The 24,129-nt window shown below is 37.1% G+C and overlaps 1 protein-coding gene across 10 annotated transcripts in view; it reads left to right on the top strand.

Annotated features, from left to right (window-relative positions):
- Window positions 1-24,129, top strand: part of ARVCF (ARVCF delta catenin family member) — a 290,550-nt gene that overhangs the window by 83,798 nt on the left and 182,623 nt on the right. For 6 of the 10 annotated variants that reach the window (XM_056338360.1, XM_056338354.1, XM_056338370.1 and 3 more), the window contains one exon: window positions 21,041-21,103. The exons of the other annotated variants lie outside the window; for them this stretch is intronic. The gene's annotated coding sequence lies outside the window, so the exon portion shown is untranslated. The remainder of the gene's footprint in view (window positions 1-21,040; window positions 21,104-24,129) is intronic. 10 annotated transcript variants of the gene reach the window in all.

Raw genomic sequence — 24,129 nt, 5'->3', positions numbered from 1 at the left:
TTGCAAAAGTCTCTGCTTTAATCTTCAGAGAAACCTTAGAACCTCAAAGCCACTCCTTCCTGGTTAGTCCAGACACAGGTTGTTCTGCTGATGCCTTACTTCCTGAGTCAAGCAAAGGTATCACTTGTGAGTATTAAGCCTTCATTATCAGATTAGAGTGGACTTTGCACCATTTTTGGTGCTGAAAAGCATTTTATCCAGCAGTATGATCAGGAGGCATAAATGCATCATGCTCCTTTATCTGAGGACTTTAATTCCTTTATTTCTTCTAGGAGGTATCTTCATATTATTGTCTCAAAGTCCAGTGTTTTACAAGCCAGTTTGATCTATTTGCCTTAAATGGTTCTTAACAATGATGGGATATTTACTTTTAATATCAAGTAGTGCTTATTCACCAGTATCAGTTTCTCTTTGCTTAGCATCTGTCTATTTCTGTTCCATAATCACAGAATATTTTTAATATTTAAGCTGGTCTGGACTTGATGAGGTACATGTGCTATAAGATTCATACTTCATCTGTAATTTGTTAATGATTCAAAACTTGCCTTTCCAAATATGTTTCTGATTTTTACTCAGTGTTAGCATTTCTGTAAACATTCTTATGGAAAAATTGTTTGCCTGAATACTTAAGGAAGTGGAACTAGCATGAAAGCTACTGAGAACAATTAAGTTGCATAAATAGAGTCCCATAAAGTATTTTGAGGCAATTACTCTAAACCTGCTGTAATTATAAGGTTAAAAGGCACAATACAAGTTCTGCTGACACTCTGTAAGTGCATTTCTCAAAGGATGGTAGTTTCAAAGCAGCTCTACCCAGATTTACTGGCCTGCTTAGTGGAACCTACTTCAGGGCAATAATCAATTAAACCTATGCTGTTTAATATTAAACAGCATCCCTTCTGTCCTAACCCGATTTTGCTTTTCTGTCTGCTCATGACTGGCAGAATTTTACAGAGAAAAGAGCAGCATGAAGGAGACAGTCCTTCAGTTGAGCTAAATGGGTACCAAATTGAATAATAGAAAATGTTACTTTGCTGCTTCAACAGGGTAGGGATATGAACCCTATGGGGTAATGCCCATCATTAAATAAAAATATTAAACCCAAGACACAGTTTTATATTCTGGGTTTTTTTTCCTCTATCTTGGTCCTCTAATGGACATTTTCATGACTAAGACTAATGTCTCCTAGCTGTCCTGTGATTTTCCCATATGTACTTTAAGGCCAAACCTATTCAAAAAATGCCAGGTTATTTGGAGTATACATATTTGGTGTATTTTCTACACCATTAAGAACAGTTCACCATACATGAATGTTGACTAGAAAAGTAATAATAAAAATCCTTTAGTAATGTGGGTTTGATACTACTAGCAGAAGGACTAGTTTTTCTTCGTCCAGGCAGGCACCAGCCACCGCAGAATATTGCTTGGATCTGCCAGGAGAGGGCACGTGTTACCCAGAGCGTCCGTGTCTCCCACTGCTGTCCTGCCTGCTGCCATACACCACGGGGTAACTCCAGAGCTGGAGCAATTTTAGGCACTAACCCAAAGAAGGGCTTGACATTTTCCAAGTTTCTAAGGTAGGTTGCTTGCTTTTATGGGCTGAAATTCCTCATGGCAGTTTGCCCAAACAATGTTGATTGCCATAAAATACAAGCCCTGAAGATTAGCTGCAAGAGTATTGTAGCAGAGATCCTGGGTGATCTGATTTCATTTGTGTTGTGTGGGGTTAATGGCTTGGCAGGTACAGGGATATTAATAAATAATTCTTAATTATAAGGTGTATTGAATTGCTAAAAGAGGAGATAATATCTCTTTATGACAGTATTGTGCATAACACAGCTAGCCTACCAAATGAAAAGGGATAAAATAACAATTTGCACAGTCAGATGTTTTGAAGCTGCAGAGGCAGGTAACAAGATTTGAACATCATTGATTCATCCATGAGTGGAACCAGGGTACAGGCAGTGAGATCAGCAAAGTGACCTGCTGGTATGTCAATTAAATCTCTCCAGTAAACAATCCAAACAAGTGAAATTCTGCTTTAGGCATTTTGCTGCCTGTTTCTATAGCAGGAGTTTATTCACTAATAGACAATTCTAGTGGTTAAATAGTATTTGGGATGTTTTTCTGTCTTCAAAGTACTATCAAGCAAGGATTTGCAGGGATTTACGTTCTATTTCTGAATTATCCTAATTTTAGAGAATCAGAATAAACAGCAAGCAAAATTTTAGATGGCAGGCAGAAATGGAACAGAAGTTGATGGTTTTCAAACATTTACCTGCTTTGACTGGTGTATCTTGGAGACTGCCTAAGATGGACATATACTACATAAATTAAAAAAACAGATGATTTAGCACACAAAAATCACAACGTGATTTTTATTTTCATCTCCCTTCAGTCATTTTGTTTTTAAAAATAGGTATTGTTATGAATGCCCCAAAAAGTGCTAGGTGAATTTTACAGGGTTTTTTATTGTTTGTTTTTTTTTTTTTCTAGCATTTCTGATGCCTCGTCATGGACCAGTACTGCATTTAGGTCTTAGAGACGGGGATTTATAACCAACTGTTTAATATTTTGAAGTTGCTGTGAAGGCAAGGAGTTGAGATCTAAACTTAATCTCTCTGTGTCAGCTTAATTAAACTTGGTTCTTCTGTATTTACAGAAGAAGAAGGACTCAGTTCCATATAAAGGCATATTACAGGGGAGTGCCTTAGATTAGTTTCATCCGTGGTGAAGTGTGGAGCAGTCAGGGATATGTTTAGAATTTTGTTTCTATTGCCTTATGAAAGTCCCAGGTGATGTCTGAGATTGCAGTGCACCAATTTTTCTTGTCCTGGAGAACACCCAGAAGAAATCATCAGAAGCTGGATACAGTCAGAACAGACAGCTTTAGAAGACCCATCTGAACTGCAAAATACTGTAAAGACTGGGACTGTCTTAGCTTGTAAAAATAAATAAAAAGTAGTTTTAGATTACATCACATTAAAATATAGGACCATATGGCTTAGCTCTGTTTAGCTTACTAAAAATGCAGTATACTCCAAAATGTGCCTTAAGTTCCTCTTTGAAAACTCTGCTTCTCAGGTTGTCATGGGAGCTTATGACACAATACTGAGAAGAAGATTAAGAAGCAAAAAAGAGGGAGCTCTGGGCTCAGCTTTGTTATGGTGGAATGGGGGAAGGACAAATCCAAAGCAACTGCCAATTTCTCCATGAGAAAACTGGTAAAATGCAGTACAGGAAATACGCAGAAAACTAATATGTTCCGTACTCAAGTGTTCAGAAGCATCCCACAGATCTGTAATTTGAAAACAGTTTTGGGCTGTATAATTCCCTGCCTTTTCAGTCAAGAGTTCTTTCTTGCAAGAAAGATTCCACATTCGGAGCTCTAATAGCGCAATACAGTAGCAATACAGTAGTTTGCCATGTTCCCGGGAGTTCAGAAGACTCTTCCTGTGCAGTTCTGTAGTATTTGGGCTGTACTATAGATGCTTCTGCTGCAGTAAAACATCTAAATTCATTGTCCAGGATGGCAGCCTACTTTCCTTCTGTGTGTAACATTATCCTGAGAAAGTACTACTGTAAGTTTGTCTCTGTACTTTTCCTTGGTATCAGCTACTGACCACTGTTAGAGAGTAGGAGTCCAGAGTACTGGAAGAGCTGAAATATTTAAGGCCAGTCTTATACTTCAGTAGACTTGCACTGATGTTGAATTCGTTCCAGCTTCTACATATTTTTAGATATTGTAGCATGAAATTTCACACCCCCCAAACCCTTGCTTCAGGGCAGTAGCACTCATGTGGCCAGTTTTCCCAGCTCCAGTAGGACTAATGACGTGAGTACAAGGTGCAAATTCTGCATCCATTCTTCTCTCATTATTTAATAAAACATGTTTACTGTTACAGCTTTGTTCTTCAAAGTAAATTTTGACACAGTCTGTACATTTCTTTATGAATTTCAAATACAAAGGGGAATAGTTTTTTGTGGAATGAGAATCTTCACTAGCACCTTTTGTCCTGGGCAGTATGTGTATTGATAAAGAGTGGAGAAATTTAAGTCCAAAGGCTGCTGTTGGTGAGTGATTCTGAGTAAATTGGTATAATAGACTGAAAGGAAAAGACAGCACTTAGAATGACATTTTTAGCTTTGTTCATGTGTTGCTGGATAAAGAGGATTTTTTTAATGATCTGATTTCTTTCTCAGTTGGACTCAGAAGAGCAGTTTTACACAGAGGAGGAATAATGTGAAGGTTACACAATTTTACAGTAGATATAAAACCTTAGTAGAGCTATGGCAGGGGAGTGCAATTGCAGGGTTATGACTGGGTAACTTACGTTACTAGATGTGATTCAAGATGAACAGTCTACCCAGTTTACCTCGTTTGATTTAACTGCATCTTCTTTAATGAAATGGAAACATAAAATTATCAAATACTCACTTAGGGATATTTTCCCTTAAATCATGAAAAAGTATTCCTCTCCCCCCTAAAATTAGTTTAATTATTTCCATTTAACTGTGATTTTAAGGAGTCCCATAGTTTCAGATACAGCTTGAGAGCTTTGATTACTTTTTCCTCCACCATTCCACTTCCGTAACTAAGTGACTTTATCTGATCCTACCTTCAGTAATAACTGTCGTAATTATGTGCGTGGGTAACTGTTTATCACTGCTGTTGTTTCCATCAAACCTTTAAGTGTACATTGGACACTCACACAAAAAAGGGTCATTTTTATGGAGACTTAATACAAAACAGTTTTACAACATGAAGTACTGGTGTACATAAACAGAAGGGAAATGCTGTGGCTGACTTCATTGTGAAGAGAAACACACCAGACATATATTTGCTCTGTTATTGCTTCAGTGTGCTTTCAAGGTAGGAATGAAACTGTTCTGTCAATTTTTTTAAGAAACAGTCAAAGTTCTGCCCAAAAAACCCTGAAGGAACACTGCCCCTCTTCATTTCAAAACAACCCCCAACAAACCAACCCCACAACCCAGCCCATGCCTGTTTCTGTGCTGGGTGAAATACTTGATCTAGTTAATGTGTTACTGTTACAGTGGTCCAATAAACAAAATCTTCATCCTTTTATTCTATTCCCAGTTTTCCAGATTTAGCCTGGGTAGTTTCTACAATCCAATTGTTTTATAGGCAATTAAGGTTCTCTAATTTTACAGCGAGTGAGCTGATGTGTTCTTTTTCATTTCTGTGATATGAAAATCAGTGGAGTTAGTGTACAAATTAAAAAGAATATTTTGTACATTGAAGTAAAGTGACTCAGTTTAAAGATACATAGAAACTGCAGGAAAAAAAATCTGTTCCTCTTCTGAAATTATGTAAGATTTCAGCAGTACTGTTACAATTTGGTGCATACTCATTAAAGTATGTAAGCCTGTATGTTTATCTGCCATAGCTGTGCTAGAGATGAAAAAGCTAAAATGTGCAAATTTAGTTTCATTGTTCTGCCAGCGCATGCAACAGGCTGAGTTACTGGTTCAATCTCTTGGCACTCACATGCATTGAAACTACAATTAATGAGGGCTATAGTTAGTGAATTTTCACAGAAGCTCTGAAAATTACTTCTGAGATGTTTGAACACACCAATTTTTGTGCAGGAAATCACAAATGCATGTGGAAATACATACTGTTACCTACAGGTTTGAATGTTAATGGAATTTTTTTGGTTCCCTTTTGAGCTACCCCATTCTTACGAGTCATCATGGTGATCAAAGAATAGGAATATGAATGTGAAAGTAAAAAAATATTTTTTTTATCCCAGGTTTTGCTGTGCATTTTACCTTGGATACGTTGTGGTGTGTCTCCAATAGCAATTACCGGTGATAACTTTACTTCCCTTGGAAAATACATTGAAATCTCAAGTTGAAAAAGCTCTGCAAATGTAAAATCTTTGCATTACTATATGATTTCTTACTGATTAATGGAATTATTAACATTTCTTTTGCTTGTTTTGTATTCAGCATACTTGTTTTTCGACATCAGACAGTATTTTGAGTTTTTTTAGGGATTTGAAACTTCAGAGTTGACTTGACTGACAGCAGCCTGTGCAGCTTGTGAAGAGGACTGTGACAAAGAATTCAGTGAGTTAATTATCCTTCCAAATTATCAGTTTGGAATGTAGCAAGATGTCAGATCACTTTACTTAGTGTTTTTGCTTCTGGTATGACTGACTGATAGATTTCAGAAAGGGGTTAAAGGGAGCTAATATATTTCATGCTTTCAGTTCAATAAAGCTGGAATCTGGAGATGCTGTTTGCCACTGTATACGGTCTTCTCTATAATGCAGTTTTCTTTCTTTTCCTTAACATTTTGGGAGACGGGTGGATGCCACTTTTTAGACATGTACAAATAAATATTACTGCATATTCTTCAAATTCCTCTTCTTAAGTCTTTCATAAGTGTGGACTTGGATGCAGCTGAGAAATGAAGATTTAAAAAGAAATGCTAGAATTCTGTGTCTCTGGTATCACCATTGTATCCAGATTACATACGTTTATAACTTAATATAATTATATATACTCATTACAACAGCCAGCTCCTGAAACTGAGCTCAGAGTCAGTCTATATCATTTCTGTTTGCATGATTATGTCATTACAGGTATTAAGGACCAAGCATTCTCCTGACATTTGTGCTTTGAATTACTGTGAAAAGTGTCAGTAACTTCAGCCTGTAAAAAGGGTGGACTTTTGATAGCAGACCACTGTTTTTACAGATCTCTTTCAACAGCTAAAACATTTGTTAAGTATTTGAAGGTTCATGTGGTGGTACAGCACACACACTCTGTAATCCATGGGCAGCAAGGAACTTCTTTTTCATGTGCTGCATGGTGAATGTTTGTAAGGAACATGGCTTTTTGAATCTCAGTTGCTGACTAGCATGTGCTCATTGGTTTCTAAACAGTATGTGCTCCTTCTGTGATTTATTCACAATATTAATGAAAAAATGGAAAACCCAATCAAAACATGGGTAGCAAAACAAAAGAGGGAGAAAGGCTGGAGTTCAGGGCAGTAATTTAAGAACTGAAAGGTCTAGAAAAAAAGAGAAAAGGAAGATCTGGGAAGACCTATAGGGAAGCTTATAGGCTTCCTGTGTAAGTCTTCTGCCCTCCTTGGTTTTCTGTTTTCCTTTAGATGAGTTAGTCCTAGCTCCTCAACAGTCAGTGAAGATTTACGCACCTAAAGAACTTGATGAACTTGTGTCTGAGTTTCTTTGTTTCATCTCCCAGTCTGCAAAACAATGCTAGCAGCATTGCACTGCCTTACAGCGATATGCATCCTGTTGGGAGGATAGCCATAATTACAGATCATGGGAGATTTCTGAGGAATGGTAGCCCAGTAGGCTGGTTACTTGATTTGGAAAAGCAATTCTGACCTAACTATTGTGCCTGCTTTGAAAATCACCTGTCAAAGATACAGGGGTATTGCATTAATTGCTATTACAGGGATTACATTACTTCCTTGTCAAGGCGGTATATTAAGCGTAATATGCCTTGCTTATGTCTTAAATTCTCGATTGACCCAGTTAACCTAATTAGTCATGTTTGAGGGCACACAAAAACATGGAACTCTTACAGAATTGAAGTATACCCTGTAACATCCTGCTAGTTAAAATATGATCAGAATAATGCATGTTTTCTACAAAGAATTTTAGTATCAAATCCATTTAGAGTCTTGGCAGAGCACTCTGTCCAGCAGCACGGTCATTACTGTGATTCCATTCAGCTTAATATATGAAAACTAGACAGTTTCAGTAAATTGCAGCAATAAAACTTTTGTTTCAGCAGCCAAGTTAATAATTTGACTCTTCGTTGGAATGACTGTGTGTTTTCATGACAATTGGATGGGTTTATGATTGACACATATCCAATTAAATCTGCCCTTCAAAACTGTAAATCACAGAGAGCTAATGAAAGCTTAGTCATATGCTTAAACAACTTTTCACAAAAAAAGTGACTTTTAGCACCAAAGGTATTACAGTTTCTAGGTTTCCACACCAGTGAATGCAGCAGAGTAATATTAAGATTTATTGTGGCCTTAGCCTTAGATTTTGATCCCACCTAAATGTGGACTTTTATTTCCTAACTGATTTAAACCTCTGTGGGTTTAGTGATTTCTTTTAATTAACATTTAAAGTGAAATTATGTAGTTCTTGCACAATCTAATATTCTGTTGCCTTCATATAGAGCTGTGTGTGTTTAACAAAAACTATTAGGTTATTTAACAATAAGGTTATTCATATACCAACTCTAAGAAAACATGTGCTGTAGCTTTACTGAAATATAAAAAAACTATGAACTTTTTTTTTATGATTAAATTTTATTTAATAACATAAAATTCACTTTGTTATTAAAACTCTGGTACTATTAATCAAAGTAACTTAATAGCAGGGTTTCAGTGGAGAGTATATTTGCTTCTGTGCTTGCTTTTAGTGTCTGGGCCTCTGGACACACAGAAGAGTTCATCTCCCTTTCTAAACTTTCTGAAGGATAAAAAAAGTAAGACTTAAATGAGGCCTAGAGGGAATAGCAGCTTGTCTTATTTTATTGTGGACATGTATTAGCATTACATGAGCAGCTTAATATATAGAAGCTTTGCAAATTTTTTTTTCAGCCCACTCAGGGTGATGACACTTTATTTGACATCAAGTGAAATATTTGTTCTGATACCAGAAATATTCATTTCAATGATTCTAGCAAGTCGCAGACAAGTGTATTTTTGTGCGATTTTGCAGGGCTGATACAGTGCCGTTATATCTGATACCGTATTCATAGGATCCATTTAATTGCTGTATGTTTTGAGATCTGAGAAGCACCTATGGCCTGTGACACTGTTGTGACTGGGAATCAAATTATCTTGCTGTTTTCCAAGATACTTGTATGAAATATATTTTCTTTTACTAATAAATAACTAGTTAATCTGAGTTTTTTTGAGACTAGTATTTCTGGCCTCGTCAATCCTTTGTTGCATTTTCTATACCACAGAAACCAGGGACATCACTGAATCATTCAGGAGGAATAATATAATGAGAGAGGAGAAAACTAGCATCTGAGCATTCATGGTCTGCCACAGCCTCCTAATGATGGAGTCAGACTGGAAGCTGGCTTGCAAAGTCCCACAGAACTGTCGTGACTGTAATACTTGCAGTTGCTTTGCTGCTTACATTAAAAGGCATGCATTCAGATTAAAAGAACAGATGTGCAGTCATATTCGGTCTCTTAAATCTGAAGATTATAAATATTTAAGATGCAAATAAGACTTGTATGAGAGTTGTTGCTTCTATATTTTTGATGATTAGGCCTGTTCATCAGTTTTATTGCACTTGGTGCTTGTTAAGAGGACACTGTCCAGGCTGGCAGAGCTAAAATTAGATCTGCCAGCTTTTTTACTGCTTTGCGGTTTCCCATGTCGCCTTACTCCCTGCTCTGCCTGCTCCATTCCTGTGAACTTGAACTGTAATGAGCAGTGAGCTTTGATTAAAAGGGTCTGTAAGACACGATATCTCCATTACATCTGAGTCCAGGAGTGCAGCATGGTGTGTCCACACCTTCAAATATTAAGCCACTGTTAGTTTCACTGACCTCTTTTGTTCTCATTTTATTTCTCTTTGTTTTGGAAGCAAAAGGACAAAGGTTATGTGGTAGTGAAAAACTGATTCAACAGGTATATCAAATGTATAGTGATGAATAGATAAATTTTAAAAGCAATGCGACTTCACATTTATTAATCTTAGAAGGAATGTGTATTAATCAGGTGTCAACATGAATAGCAGGAACTATCGCGTGGTGCAAATGTATGTGAATTGTTTATCTGTTTATTTCTCTTCTGTTAATTGCCTGTTTCCTTTCCTGACCAAGTGGGAAGCTTTGTAGGACAGACTCAGGTTGTGCTTTTTTCACTGTTAACCTTATTTTCCTTGTTTCCCTACTTGTGTGTATATTTTTTTCTGCTTGTTTCTGCTCTGCCTGGCCCCAAAGAAAATTCTCTGTAGCCACTAAATCATGTGTCAAAAATAGTAATTAATATTAATTAGTCCATTGCTACTTCATACCTTCAAATGTTTATCTAGGCAAGTTACTACAGCAGCCATGTGAAACGCACACACTGAGAGGGGAAAATAAAATGATTCAGGCACTACTGACAGGCATACTGACAGTTCTCTGCTTTTTGCTCCAAATGCACTCTGGCATATGCTTTCATTGCCAGTTCACACTTGGCACTACTGCTTCTGTTTACAGTGGAAACATGGGACTCGCAAGCACCTTTCCTTGCCAGTGTTTCTGTGTTCTTCCCACTCACAAATTTATTTGGTGTCAGCATGTGTCATTGCTAGGATATCTAGCATGTGCTGTACTCTTCAATGCTACCACTGCTGTATTTAGTTGGTAAATTTGGTCTCATTTTTGTCTCTGCTAGTAACAAAATGCAGCATTTGGGACTGAGTTCAGGCTGTCACTGAACTAATTTAACCAGTTCACTGTCATTGCCAAATTTCTAGTGATCCGAGTCTTCAGGTTTTAAAAAATAGGCAACTATTGAAATAAATTTACTACTTATTTTTTTACTTTTTTTTTTTTCCTTAATACTGGCTAGTTGTACTCTTTTTCTGTTTGTTTGTTTTTAATACTGGCTACTTGTACTCTCTCAGGATCCTAACACCCTTTCCTCTTCAGGTTTTCTTTAGCACACACAGCCCCACACTAATTCTTAGAGAAAGCAACAAGAAGTTGCTTGAAATTAGCAAGTTGTCAGTTTCAGGAATATGATTTACTTTAATCTTCCTTAAAAATAAGAATCTCTTGGCCTTAAAGAGAAATATAAAACCATGTGGATCTAAGAAGTTGTTTTAACTTTACAGTAGGATTGTAATAAATTTTCTGTGTCAGAAAAGCTACAGTAACACAATAAAAAGAGATGAGAGCAGTCACGATAAAAAAGGAAATAGTAAGGCAAAACAAGTAATTTTGCTTCAGAACTGCCTGGATAACCAAATTCCTACTGCTTTCATGTTTTAATCCTTTTAAAATAAGAGGCTGAACTCTTATTTTAGTGTTTAAAGACCAGATTAAACCCAACAAACTGTTACAATTCTACGACCCTTAAACTTATGAACTGAAAGCACTTGGAAACAAGCTATGTTAATAAATATATGTATTTAGCATGCTTCAATTAACATAAGATTTAGAAGTACTTACATAACCTTTTTACAAATGTAGAAACACATACTTCTGGAAGCTAGTGCTGCACATCTTAGCTGTTCTTGTTTGTCCTGGGAATTGAAAAAAAATGTAGCCAAGTATTTGAATAACTTGGTGTATCTTTAAATAGTCTAAGTAATATGACTGCCCAGTAGCCTGAGTGTATTGAAATGAAGCATACAGCTTGTAAGAGTTCTGGAACTTGGAATACAAATATTCTTCATATTTCCTTCTTCAGTAAGCTATCTCTGCCTTGTATGTAAATTCCCAGTTTGCCAGGAAAGGTTACTAAGCTTTGATCTGTAACACCTAGAAATGATTGATTCCTTTTATCCTTAGATATTCTTCGTAGGCATCTCTTTTACATTCATAGAGAGACAAGTTCAGATGCTATTTATATCTTTTCCTGGCAATTGTTTTTTTGTCTTAGAATACTACAGTAATTCACCTTTTAATTTTCACTTAGCTTTATTGAAGCAATTTGTATTAGTGATCTTAACCTGCTAGTGTAACACTCTTGTGTGCATGACGGAGTAGAGATCCTACTTTTTCTCTTCATGTGAACTTATCCCTTAATAAATAGAACTTATTAAATTATTTTTCAAGGAAGACAAATGACAACATTGTTATGCAATTAATAGAGTACACATAATTGTGATGGTTTCACCTCAGCCATCAACTAAGTACCAGGCAGCTGCTCGCTCTCTCACTCCCTCTTGACAGCCAGATGGGGAGGAGAATCGGGGAAAAAGTCAAACTTGTGGGTTGAGATAAGAACACTGTAATAATTGAAATACATGAAAATATTATAATAATAATAAAAATGGCAATAACAATTGTAATGAGAAGGAGAGAGAGAGGGAGAGAGGAATAAAATCCAAAAGGGAAAAAAACAAGTGATGCATAATACAACTGTTCACCACCTGCTGACCAATGCCTGGCCAGGCCCTGGCCAACTCCCCCCAGTTTATATACTGAGCATGATGTCCCATGGTATGGAATATCCCTTTGACTAGTTCAGGTCAGCTGTCCTGGCTGTGTCCCCTCCCAATTTTTTGTGCCACTCCAGCCTCGGGCTGGCAAGTCCTGAGAAACTGAAAAGTCCTTGACTGAGTATAAACATTACCTAGCAACAGTGTGTTAGCAACATTATTCTCATAATAAACCCAAACCACAGTTGTACCAGCCATTGAGCAGAAAATTAACTCTATCCCAGCTGAAACCAGGACAGTAATTTTTGTGTGTCAGACATGCGTCCACTCTTTCACTGTCACCCAGGTATGGATTTCCCATCCTTGCAATTTCTACTAGGCAAAACCTCATTAGTAAAATCAATGCTTCTATGGAACATAAAATAATAAATAAAATTTATTATTTAAAAAAATATTATTTAAAAAACATAAAATAAAAAAAATGGCAGTACATCTGAAATAATCTGACTGCTTGTACCTTTCGATTTCCTAACCATTTGCGTATAGTTTGTTGGTTTGGGGATACTCTTAGGTTTTGTTTCATACACATGGGTCCACTTCATCAGTTTTCTGGAAGATGTCTGCATCTCCTACTGTCCATGAGTGCTATAGATTCTGCAGGTTTGCTATGACACTTCCAGTTGTTTCAAGCTAGTTTTCTGTGTTCTTGTTTAAAAAATAAATAAAATAGAATCCTGCTTAATGTAAATAACCTTAAGAGGTGGCTGTGTGACTGAGGCTCGTTCAATCGTCTGCCTTTCCTAAGGACAAGAGGGAAGGCATCACTTAGTGTTAAGGATTAGTTTTGAGATTTGGGAGATTGGCTTCTCACTCATGGCTCTGACCTTCAGCAAACTCATTCTCTGTGTGGTTTCTCCACTCTTACCTGTGTTTTACATTCCCTTAATTTTGTTAGCAATGTAGTGCTAATCTGTCTATGATAGAAGGTCTTATGCTAGTTGCAGGGTTCAGGTACAATGGTAATAGGGACTGCTTTAAGTATTCTGGTTGTCAGCATAGTCTAGTAAGACTGTTCAGTACAAATGCAGATTTATGGAGAAAATATAGTTCTTAAGCTAGGCTACCCTATAATTTTATTCACAAAATATTGTTGGTTGTTACACTTCCGTTCAGGCTGGTTTTCTTCTTCCATTTGGGCACGGAGAGTGTGCTCAGAAAGAACTGGATGTTTTTCAAGTACATATTTTCGGTAAGAAATTTCCTAGCTTGACGAAATATCTGGTAGCTGCCTTTTGTTCAGAGTTGAGACATTGCCAGCTTAATTGCTAAGCCAGTAGATGTTAGCCACTGGCAGTCAATGCCGCATAATTAACATGCTAGAATGATGTCAGATCAACACAGAAATATCTGACAATGTTGACTGTGGAGTGCTTCTGCTTATTGTAATCATAATGAAACTGTTACAGCATTGTGCTGTCTTATAGCAGCTAATCTAGATTGTATGAGTATGGTGAGATATTAATTGTAAATTGCAGTTTTCTGAATTAAAATTGTCAACAAAGATTTCCTTTTTATAGTTCACTTCTAAAAATCGCAACTTGCTTTGGGAAGCCCGTGCTAAAAGGAGTTACTTAAAGACACTCTTAACTTTATAGTTTGACTGTACAGTAAATGAGCTTAAAACCTACTAGAGTAGCCATGACACATATGTATTAAACTTCCCTATTTTCTCCCCCACCCCCCCCCCGGTTCTTTTTGTCTACTGTTTCAATGAACTATGGCAAAAAAAATGAATAGGTTGCCTCAAGAAATGCAAATACAAACCCTTGGCTAAATTCTCAGCTGGAGTCTGCTGTATTTTATATCTTGCAGTCAGTATTGAACTTGGGTATTCACCCACAAATTAAACAATTTGCTTCTTTCTTCTTCTCTCCTTTACTTTTGAGATTCCTTCTCTCTTATTTTCTCCGTGTCTCCTTTGGTGTCTTCTGTCCTTCTACTCTGTATAGGCTGGAGCCTGCTGATCCTCTGTGCAGGGGCCGTAGCTGTGGATTTGGAAGTCAATCTCAGAAGCCATTTCCTACCCTCCACACTGTTAATTGGAATTCTTGATTGGTTAGGAAGCTGTGTAGTGCTGATGTTAAAAGTTTTCAATGAGTAAAGATTATTTCGCTTTTCATGATTTTTATGGTTGGGAATGGCTGCACTGAAAATTCATATTTTTAAAACTACTTTAATGGTTTTTATATCACTTAGAAATGTTAAAATTAAATTTTGTCATGTAAATTCACCGCATAAAATATTCCCAATTAGCAGGAATTTGATTATTAGTACTAGAAACTACTGGTTTATTTTGGCAACAGCTCTTCTGCAAAGCACGTTTTTCAAATCTAAAATAGTTCTTAAGAAGTAAAAGTAAAGTTTGTGAGTTTAATGTTACTCTTATATTTGGAGTTTAACAAGTTGGTGTAAAATGTAACGTTGGAAACGAAGTGCAAGCTGTAAGAAAAGAAATGAAACCTATGCTCAGGTTTTACATAATGGTAAATTAATCTTACTGATTGACTCTTTATGTCAAAATCTGTATTAAGTGTAACATTCTTCAGCAGACATATTTGAAAGAGGAATGATTTTTCACTGCCAGTCCTTGCAAAGTAAAAATGTTGGTTTGGGAGTTGTTACTTACTGGTGTTTGTATACGATGGGTGATTCATCCTAGATTAAAAACCAATCTGGATCTTTACTTATAGTCATGAACCTAAAGCTTTGTCTTCAGTGTAGCTCTGTCACCAGCACTTGCTGTTCTTGTGCTGTCAATTATTGCCTGGGTTTGCTTGACACCCTGGAAAGCTCTACTCATGCTTTAAGTATATTGTGGGCCAGTACCTCTTATTATTGCCTAGTAGGAGTTGGGCTGAGGTGTAGGAACCTAGCAATAATTCAGCTGACGCCACTGAATCCTGCAGTGGCCCTTCAGAGCTATGAAATGAAGATGATGGAAGTGTGATTTTTTGGGGTGATCATGTCCTCACTCACACACAACTTGTAGGAACAAAACCCAAAAGCATGCATATTCAGAGGGTCTTGGTGTTCAGTTAGTAACTTCAGTGCTGTTGTCTTGGGTTTTTTAAGCAGCAGTTGCAGGCCTAACTGCAATTTCTATCCAGGCTAAACAGTCATGGAAGTGAGTACGGAACTGGGTCTGGCTTGCTTTATGAGAAGAATTTCTCCCCTGGGTAATATAACCAGCTACAACCAGAGTTTTCTGCCGTTGTGAACTTTACTAACACTAATATTTTGTTATCACTAAAACTTGGATTTACATTTTTTTTTCTTCTTTTTTCAAGATAAAATTTCATTATAAATTCTTGGAAGATCAGCTTTGCGTCCCATTTAAAATGAATAAAGTTACTCTGTTTCTGTAATACATATAAGGTGACTTTGGTTACCCCATGAAAAGCTATCGTGTTCAATAAGGATATCCTTAGAATACTGGAAAATGAAATTAGGTAGTTCATAAGCTAAATGAAACTCGTTATTAGCATATAATGTAACAAAATTCCTTTTCAAAATTTACACAAAAGGTGATCAAGTGCTGTGTTTTAATTTAATTGGGTGTGATGAATTCCTATGCATATTAGGCTGTAAAATTTTAAACTACTTTTTTTATAGAAGATGATCAGCTACAATTTTATTGCTACATATATTCTTGAAACAACGTTGTTGGTAAAGTCTCACTTATTACATATATGTGTAATATAGATGTGTACCCGTATGGTATTAGATTCTGTGTATACCTGCTTGGTTTTCCATTCCTTTTTGTCTATGTGTAATGAGAAATATTAGGAAAACTGTACTAGCAGCTGTCAGCAGGTTCTTGGTTGGAAGATTATTATGCATTAACTTTAAAGAGTTAGGAATGTATAATTCATGGCTATTTGGTGGATTTTGCAGATCTCTCAGTTGTATACAGTTGCTAATCTGTATGACACGATGGAAAACAAGTCTTGGAAATACTGTTGTTCAAGTTCATGGCAATCAAGAAATGGCAGTTTTAATGCAGCTTCTCTGTTTGATGTTTAGGAGAAGATCCTAGTCCTGTATTAAAAACACTAAACTGTCTGGGCTTCTCTATAAATATTAATTTACCAAATCCATGCAAGTCTGTGACACTTCCTTCAGTAGAAAGAATTAGCTTTAATTTTACGTGGTTCTATCATAGCACATTGAAGTGAATCACTATACATTGGCTTTTGTAGTTCTGTATTTCATAAATTTGTTTTTAATACGCCATGTCTTTATCAACACACTAACATAGTTGAGGATATAGGTGCATCTAGTTTGCCAAAGTTAGTTCAGCCATCATTTCCTTAAATAATTTACATCACTGTTAGCATGTAATGACTTGAGCAACATTTTATACACTGTTGTACATTGTCAGTCCTGACATTTTAAAAAGCCGCTGCTCTTATCTATGACATGTCTGTGTACTGATGCATGAGCTCTTTACTGCTTCTGTAATATTTATATAAAATTTATTGGCAGTAAGTGCTGTTACCCAGAACATCTGTTTTGAAAGGTCTGTGTATCTATCCACATTGACTGAGCTGTTCATAGGGGTTTTGTAACTTTCTGGGCATTTTGCCACTGCTTCTGTCCGAACTTTGTCTGCATTTATCAGCTGGTTTAGTTAATGGTTGCTTGCTTGATGTTAACATGCTGATTTACATTGTAATTAAGAATGAGTAGGAGTTTCTAAGGGAACTCAGAGCTCGTAAGTAACACAAAAATAATGCTGTTTTAAATACATTTCTAAAGATAATTGAGTGTAAATATTAGAATATCAAACAGCTTGTAGTCCACCTCTTTTGATGGAAAGCCTTATAATGAGTGTACAGTATTGCTGTTGCATTGGGCGGTAGCTGGGTTTGCACCACATCTTTAAGTGGAGAGACCTCACTTCTCATGACTGTTTCATATGTTTTGATGCAAGCTGTGACAGCATATACCCAAGTACTGAGCTATATAATGTAGAAACCTTGTGTTTGCCACCTGATATCTTAAGTGAAAGCAGAACTGTGTTGTCAGTTAGAGTATCTTAAGTTTCTCTGTGAAATAAAAGGGTGTAAGGATGTAAGGTGAAGGAAGAAGCAGCTTAGGGAAAAAATTTCTTCTCACCTCCTTGTCTCTTGGTTAATAGAATTAAGTCATAGCAGATGCAAAACAGCTCAAACAGCTCTGCCTGTACTTCTGGTGATTTATCCATGACAAAGCTCCTGCTGAGGAGAACATACAGTTGGAGGGTATGAGTTTCTAGCAATCCGTACAGGCGAAACATGGACAGATAAATTGAACTTTGGACAAGGGAGCTCTTTTCCACTGGCCTCTTTCCTATTGGTGTAGCTCTTGTTAGCTGAAGTTGTGGTGTCTGTGCTACACTGCTGTGAGAGAAACACTAGTTCTTAAAGTCTGCTTTTGGGTTATAAGTGGGCAGTGAGGGCCATAGCTATGAATCTGCAGGTTATTTTTCTGTTATCAAACAAATTGCATGATCCAATCTCTTTATTGGTTAGTTTAGTGCCAGAAATGCCAGAGAAGCTCATTTGAGTGACAGAAGGAGGCAAAGATACAGGCTTTCCATTCATGCTTTTGGCAAGATTTTGCAATATGTGCTTATAGTAGTATTGCAGTTGAATTGAAAAGTAATCTGCTTGTCTATCCATACCATTTTACTGTCTCATTTATTTGGGACTTTACTGCTTGCCTCACACTTGGCAGTTTTAATTGCACCTATTTCTATGCACAGGCGAGGAATCCACTCATTGCCACAAAATGCATTTCATTAGTGGTTTTGTATAACACTTGCCTCCACGTCACTAATGAGCAGGCTAGTGCAGTGTGAACCAAAGGCCAAACAAGTCCACTGAATTCAGCAGATTTACCCATGCTTAACCTGTCTGAAGACTGCTTCTCGCACAACTGACTGCACAGAATTAATTTTCAAGAACTGGGTGCATATTCAGAAGCTTTTTGAGTAAGGGACCCAGAAGGTATGATGAGTGGATTACCAGCACAGTCCAGGCTTAGCAGATGATGCAAAATAAGACATTAGGAAAAACGAATGGGAGGACAGATCGCTACAGTACTGTCCATCATGCTGTTTGTGTGAAAATACTGATCTGTCACTGCTGCATATACTTGTGATGGTGCAGCACCAAAATTTGTACCTAAGCTTTCCAGTAGTCCAATAGCTAGTCCATTAAGCTACTCACATTCTAACCACATTAGAAAGACATTTTAATAACTAATTATGTTCACTGGAGTAGGAAAAGAATGAAGTGGTTGTTGGCATGCAATTGTGGAACTTGCTGAATGGCAAGAAATTGTTTGCTGATAGATGCTTTACTTTCCCATGCATTCTGCAGTTTCAGTGTCTTGATTTTCTGTGAAGTTCCTTATTCTGAAAATATTTATCTTAATTAGTTATTATAGCTAGAAACTAATTGTCTAATTTCATTTTTTTTAGTCATTTGTTGGTGAGTGAACATAAAACTACTCTGAATCTCTTAACAGTGTGACTGGGGTAATTAGTTGCAAGTGAGAGATAACAAGCAATTTGAAAAGGCATTACAGGTTTTTCTCCACCTTTCTCATCTGAGAGCTGTAAGGTACTTGATTAAAATCAGTGATAAAAGTGTATCACTGGATTGAAGCAGGATTTTTGTAATGGTGCAGGTGTTTTATTTATTTTATTGTATAGGTGTTTTATTAAATGTGGTCCAAGCTGGTGTTTTTTTCCCCTCTCCCCTGCACTACAGGTCATGTTATCAAATGGATGGCAACCAAGGGCTGAAAAATGGCCTTTGCAATGTAGCCACGAGCCTCAGCAAGCTCCAGGCTTCCCAGGACTTCGGGCTTAAGCTCTCAGCTGGCATCAGCCAGTATAAACCAACACATGGTTTTCCAATGTCTGTTAGACTGCATCCATGCAAATAAGCTAAGAACATTGTGGTCTGTCAGCATCAGCTGCTCCAGTTGTCAGCCATACCCACGCAGCATATTGGGGACTGTCACTCACAAGACTAGGTAGAATAGTGCCCATCTTGCAAGAGGAGTAGCCCCATGCGGCTACTGTCACAACTGCTGACCCATCTCTTTGTTTTTTGCACAGTGTGGATGTGCCATATTGGCAATGCAGCCTCCTCCAGACTTGCCTTGATCATCTACTCTTACCTTATCTTACTGCTAAACTTTCTGATTTCACAGGGTGATGAATGTTTTAACAAAAAAATCTGCTTGAAGAATAAAATGAACCAATTAGATTTGTATTGAAAAGACAGGTAGTTTTTTCTTGATAATCGACACTTAATTTCAGACTATACAAATGTGATTATCACTAGAAGACCACAGTAATAGTGTGGGTGCTTCTTTTCTGAAGTACCTGATACCTCATAATTATTATATTTTTTTTAATGAGATATCGTGAAGTAGGAAAATGCAGTTTCTTTCCAGTTTATATGACTTAAAAAGATGGTTGAATAGCCGACAGCCAGACATCAAAGCTATAGCGTATCTAGGTCTTACTCAGGATGTCCCAAGTCAAGACAAATGCCTTAGGCTGCTTGTCTTCTTGACTCTGAAACCAACTAGATGAAAAAACAGAGGTGGAAAAGCAGACAGGAAAAATCAAGCAAAGTGGCTTCGGTGTTTTTTATCTGTTCTAGGTGACACTAAACATAAACCATGAATTATTTCTGGCTTAAAAATGGATAATACTTTCATAATATACATAAAATTATCCTACTTAGAGGAGGTAGTCATATTCTTGTCATGAGACAAAAGCTAAAGGAAATTAGTCTTCAGAGAAGCCATCATCTTACATCAGAGATGTGTAATTTTGTTTTAGCACCTGTTTGTTACAGTGAGTCTTCAGGGTTGAAGTGTTTTCCCTTACTGACCACTGATCTATTTATTTGGCCTTACTGTACCTACAGCCAAAGGAGGAGCAAAGGGGAAGGGTGTAATGGTGAAGGCATGTTGCAGGCTGGATGCGGAAATGTAGTGGCATATCTGTTTTATGGGTAAATTTTATTTAGCCTGAGTGGAGCTAAGCAAGAGTGATCTGCCAGAAGCATCTACTTGAAATGTTCTTGGTCTGAGAAAGAGAGGAGGAGAGTGGGAATCTGAGAGAAAGGATCCTGCTTGTTACTTGTATATGAAATTTCTGGGAAAAGAAATACTGTGATAACAATACTACCTGAAGCTCAAACAAAAACTGAGATGTTGAAAAATGCTGAGTGCTTTCTGGTGAATTTCAAAGGTGAATGTCTTCCTGCCCTAATTTCTCTTGTTTCCTGCTGCTAGAAGAAAAAATGTCAAACAGGATGAGATGTACTTACGTAGCCACAGTTGACATTTTTAGAGTCACTATATGGTATTTAGACCTGGATGACTGAAAATGCTATGGTATACGCTTATGAAGGAAATATTTTTAGCTTTTATATCTTTGAATCAATGGGAAATTAAATATATATTGGATTAAATTCTAAGTTTAGAAGTGTTTGATATAAACACATGGGTGGCACTAGGACAGAAATCAAGAGGACTGGAAAGCTAGTTAGCCAGATGAGCTCTTCCAATGGAGTTTACTTTCTGTACTCTAGTTCTGTGGGATTTTCTTGTAGTTTCAGGTGATGGTGGAATAGGTGTTGGAAGTAACACTTTTTTTGTACACCAGCATGACTTAGGAAGGGAAGGGGAACCAAGAGGAGATACCACTAATCATTTCCACTGTATTATGTAAATGTTATCAATTATTATAAAATAATCCCTTTTTCCTACTTCCCCTAGATGAAATAAAAATGTCTTTTTTATATGTATCTTTGTTTCTATGACAGTTATTATCAAACCAAGGGAGAATTTCTGTCTTAAAGCCACTGCAAGAAAGAACACTATAAAAGGTACTGTGTTTCTGCAGTTGCTCACCAAATCTCTTGATTATTTTGCTGCTTTGTCATTATGTGTGTTCTTAAATTATTGTTCTTTTATTTTATTAAGTTTTCTTTACACCGCTCAGAAGTTAATTCGTTTGCATGCTATTGAAGGCCTACTAAAATTTGTTTTAAAATAGTGGTAGAATGGTTGAGGGGCAGAAAGAAGGAAATACCCATGATAAATCTTAGAACTGTGGAAGGGGGAGAGTGACCTCTGTAATAATGTATTGTGTAAGCTGAGGTATCAGTGAGGGTAAAATCCGGGTGCTAGCTGAGGAAAATGGGAATGACAGTTTCTCTTTCGTGACTTCACACCATCTCCAATCCATATCCTTTTCCTCCTTCTACCATGGAAATCTTCATCGAGTTACATTTTACCCCTGACAGAGCAGGGCATGTCCCTTGCTGTGTGACTTCTTCCTATGGCCACATTTACAGCAGGTGGACTCTTAAGCATTCACTTCCCATCCTGTTCTCAACTTGTGTTCTTGTTTTCCTAAGGTTTTTCTGTACCTGAACAAGCTAGATTAAAGGCTATGGTTATGTCTTGCATCCCACATTTTTCTGCATTAAGGGTCATACTCTTATGATGTGTCTTCCTCTCACCATTCTGTCCCTGCCGACTGTGTCTTAGCCTTTCTTGAGATGAAAAGACCAATCCTCTGGTTGCTTAGAGGATGACCACAAACATTTTCAGCTGCTGTGAATTCACCTCAGTACTTCGGTGTGTCTGTTTTAAATTTCGGGGCTTGGTGGTGAATAATGGGATTAAATATTAAAGTACTCTGTTTTTCTGAAATACTACTCCCTTCTGTGTAACGCTTTATTTTTCTCAGTGTAGGTGTCTTACAATGAATTTTAGTCAAGTGTTTTTTGACAGTAATCCTTTGCATAGCAAGTATCATGTTACTGAGTTTTATGAAGTTTCCATTTTCATTTGATTATTTTTAGATTAAACATTGTCACTTTTATATATGTCAAAACTGAAAGTGTATATAGGGCATTTAAAGTTTCAAAGCTGTTTGTAAGAAGGATTCTCAACAGAGTTTACATTGTATTTACTGTCCAAATTGTTTGCTGCTTACCTCTGTTACTTATATAGTGTTTATTATAGCTGGAATACATTCCTATTTATACAGTGCAGGATTTTCACTATGATACAATAGCAGGAATTAATTTTAAACATTTGAAGTGGCTAGACAGTTAAAGCAAAATTATTGTTTTTCCCACCCAGCACAGTTATCAGCAGAATGGTTATTTAAAAGGGATGTTTGAATAGAAAGTTGGTTCTTGGAGCAGATCTTCACTGATCTGGAAGAAATATTTCTGGTTCCAAATAGCTATAATTAGGGAGTAGTGATAAGTGCATTCCTGGAAAGAAGAAATATTATTGATGGGTGATATAAGCTACAAAAAAGCATTAAGATATAGTTGAAGATACAGAAGTAGAATAGCCTTGGAAGAGATGAGATCAGCGTCTAACTGTAGCTATCTGGAAGCAAATGCTCTGTCCAAAAGATGATTGATGGTGACCCCCTAAACCCAGTACTTTCCCCAGTTCCTACTGATTTTCAGATCAGGGTCAACCTCAGCATGGAAGATGTAGCTCAAATGTGGATGTAGTTTAGTTGTCCAGTGGAAATGGAGGCTTATGATGAGGTCAAATAGAGAACAGGTTTCATAAGCAGGAAAAGAGGGGTATGGGTGGGAGGTGTATTCCCTGGAGGTTCACTGTGGCTGCTGGTAAGCTGGCAGTTCCAAGGCTGTGGTGATCTCCACCACCCTCTCAGCTGCATACAGAGCTGAAGGGGGACGTGGTGTCCCTGTGCTGTGCTGGCAGCTGTAGGGTTGCTGACTGATAGCAAGCTGCTTGACTGCGTCTTCAGAGCCGCTTATGGAAGAAACTTGCACAAAAATTTCCCTAACTGATATGAAAAACAGTCAAATTATTCTAGCTGAAGTTTTCCTAAAAGAGAAATTCAGCCTGAGGGAAAGATCTACAGGGGAAAACTTCAGCCCAAATGTTTAAATTTTGATAGAGCTACAAGCCAATGAATAAAAAGCTCTTATAATAAAGATATGAACCTTAGTTGTGAAAATTGCTACTTGCAGTGATGTAATAAAAATATTTTTTAGTAAATGTATGAACATAACACTTCACTGACTAAGCACAGCACTGCATTTCTGTTTCATGCAAGCGAAAATCTAAGTGAGTAAAGAATGCTTGAGTCTGGACTAATCAACGGGCCTACTATGGCATCTTGATTTATCCAATGATATGAATGAGACATGTCCTGAACATTATTCTCTGCAGGCTATTTTGACTGTCAGTTTAACCCCAAAGAAGCCAATGTCCTTGGCTAATAGAGTAGAAAGTGCTTCTGAGTCATAAAGATTTCTGCTTTGAAGATTCAGCAATGTCTTGCACCTGAAAACAGAGAAGTCAAATTGGCAGTTCTTGTGACATTGGTACTGCCCCTGAAACAGGCAGCAGGGCTTTGCAGCAGGACGTTTTTACAGTGTGTCACAGAGAGTGCTCTGTTGAGAGATGCTGTGTGCCAAAATCCATCATATGGAATGATGAGTCTCTCTGACACTATCATTGAAATGTATCTGTTTTTCCAGCCTTTATATGTTTATGCATGAACCGGATGATTATTTGAGACATCAGATGAGCTAAATACTTTTATTTTCTTCAGGTATGATTTATTAGTTCTCAAATGCATGTTTGCCTTGTAACACTAAAAAGCTGTGGTGTTAATCAGCAAACTTGGATTGCATCCTAAACTTACAAGGGTATAATGAACTTGGATTGCATTTTAAATTTACAGATGCTGAAACAGTGATGAGTGTATCACTGCCATCTTTGAATCTCCACGTACAATTGCAGAAAGCAGATACTATAGTTTTGGTCTAATGGAGTAGGTTTGCTTAGTGCCTCAGGCTTCCAAATTTAGCTTGGTGAAAAAAATACTTGATTTAGAAAGAGACAG

This window comes from Falco biarmicus, chromosome 1 (genome assembly GCF_023638135.1).
Source record: "Falco biarmicus isolate bFalBia1 chromosome 1, bFalBia1.pri, whole genome shotgun sequence".
NCBI classification, from domain to species: Eukaryota; Metazoa; Chordata; class Aves; order Falconiformes; family Falconidae; genus Falco; species Falco biarmicus.
The sequence above is the reverse complement of the archived record's forward strand: the minus strand, read 5'-3'. Positions and strand labels throughout refer to the sequence as shown.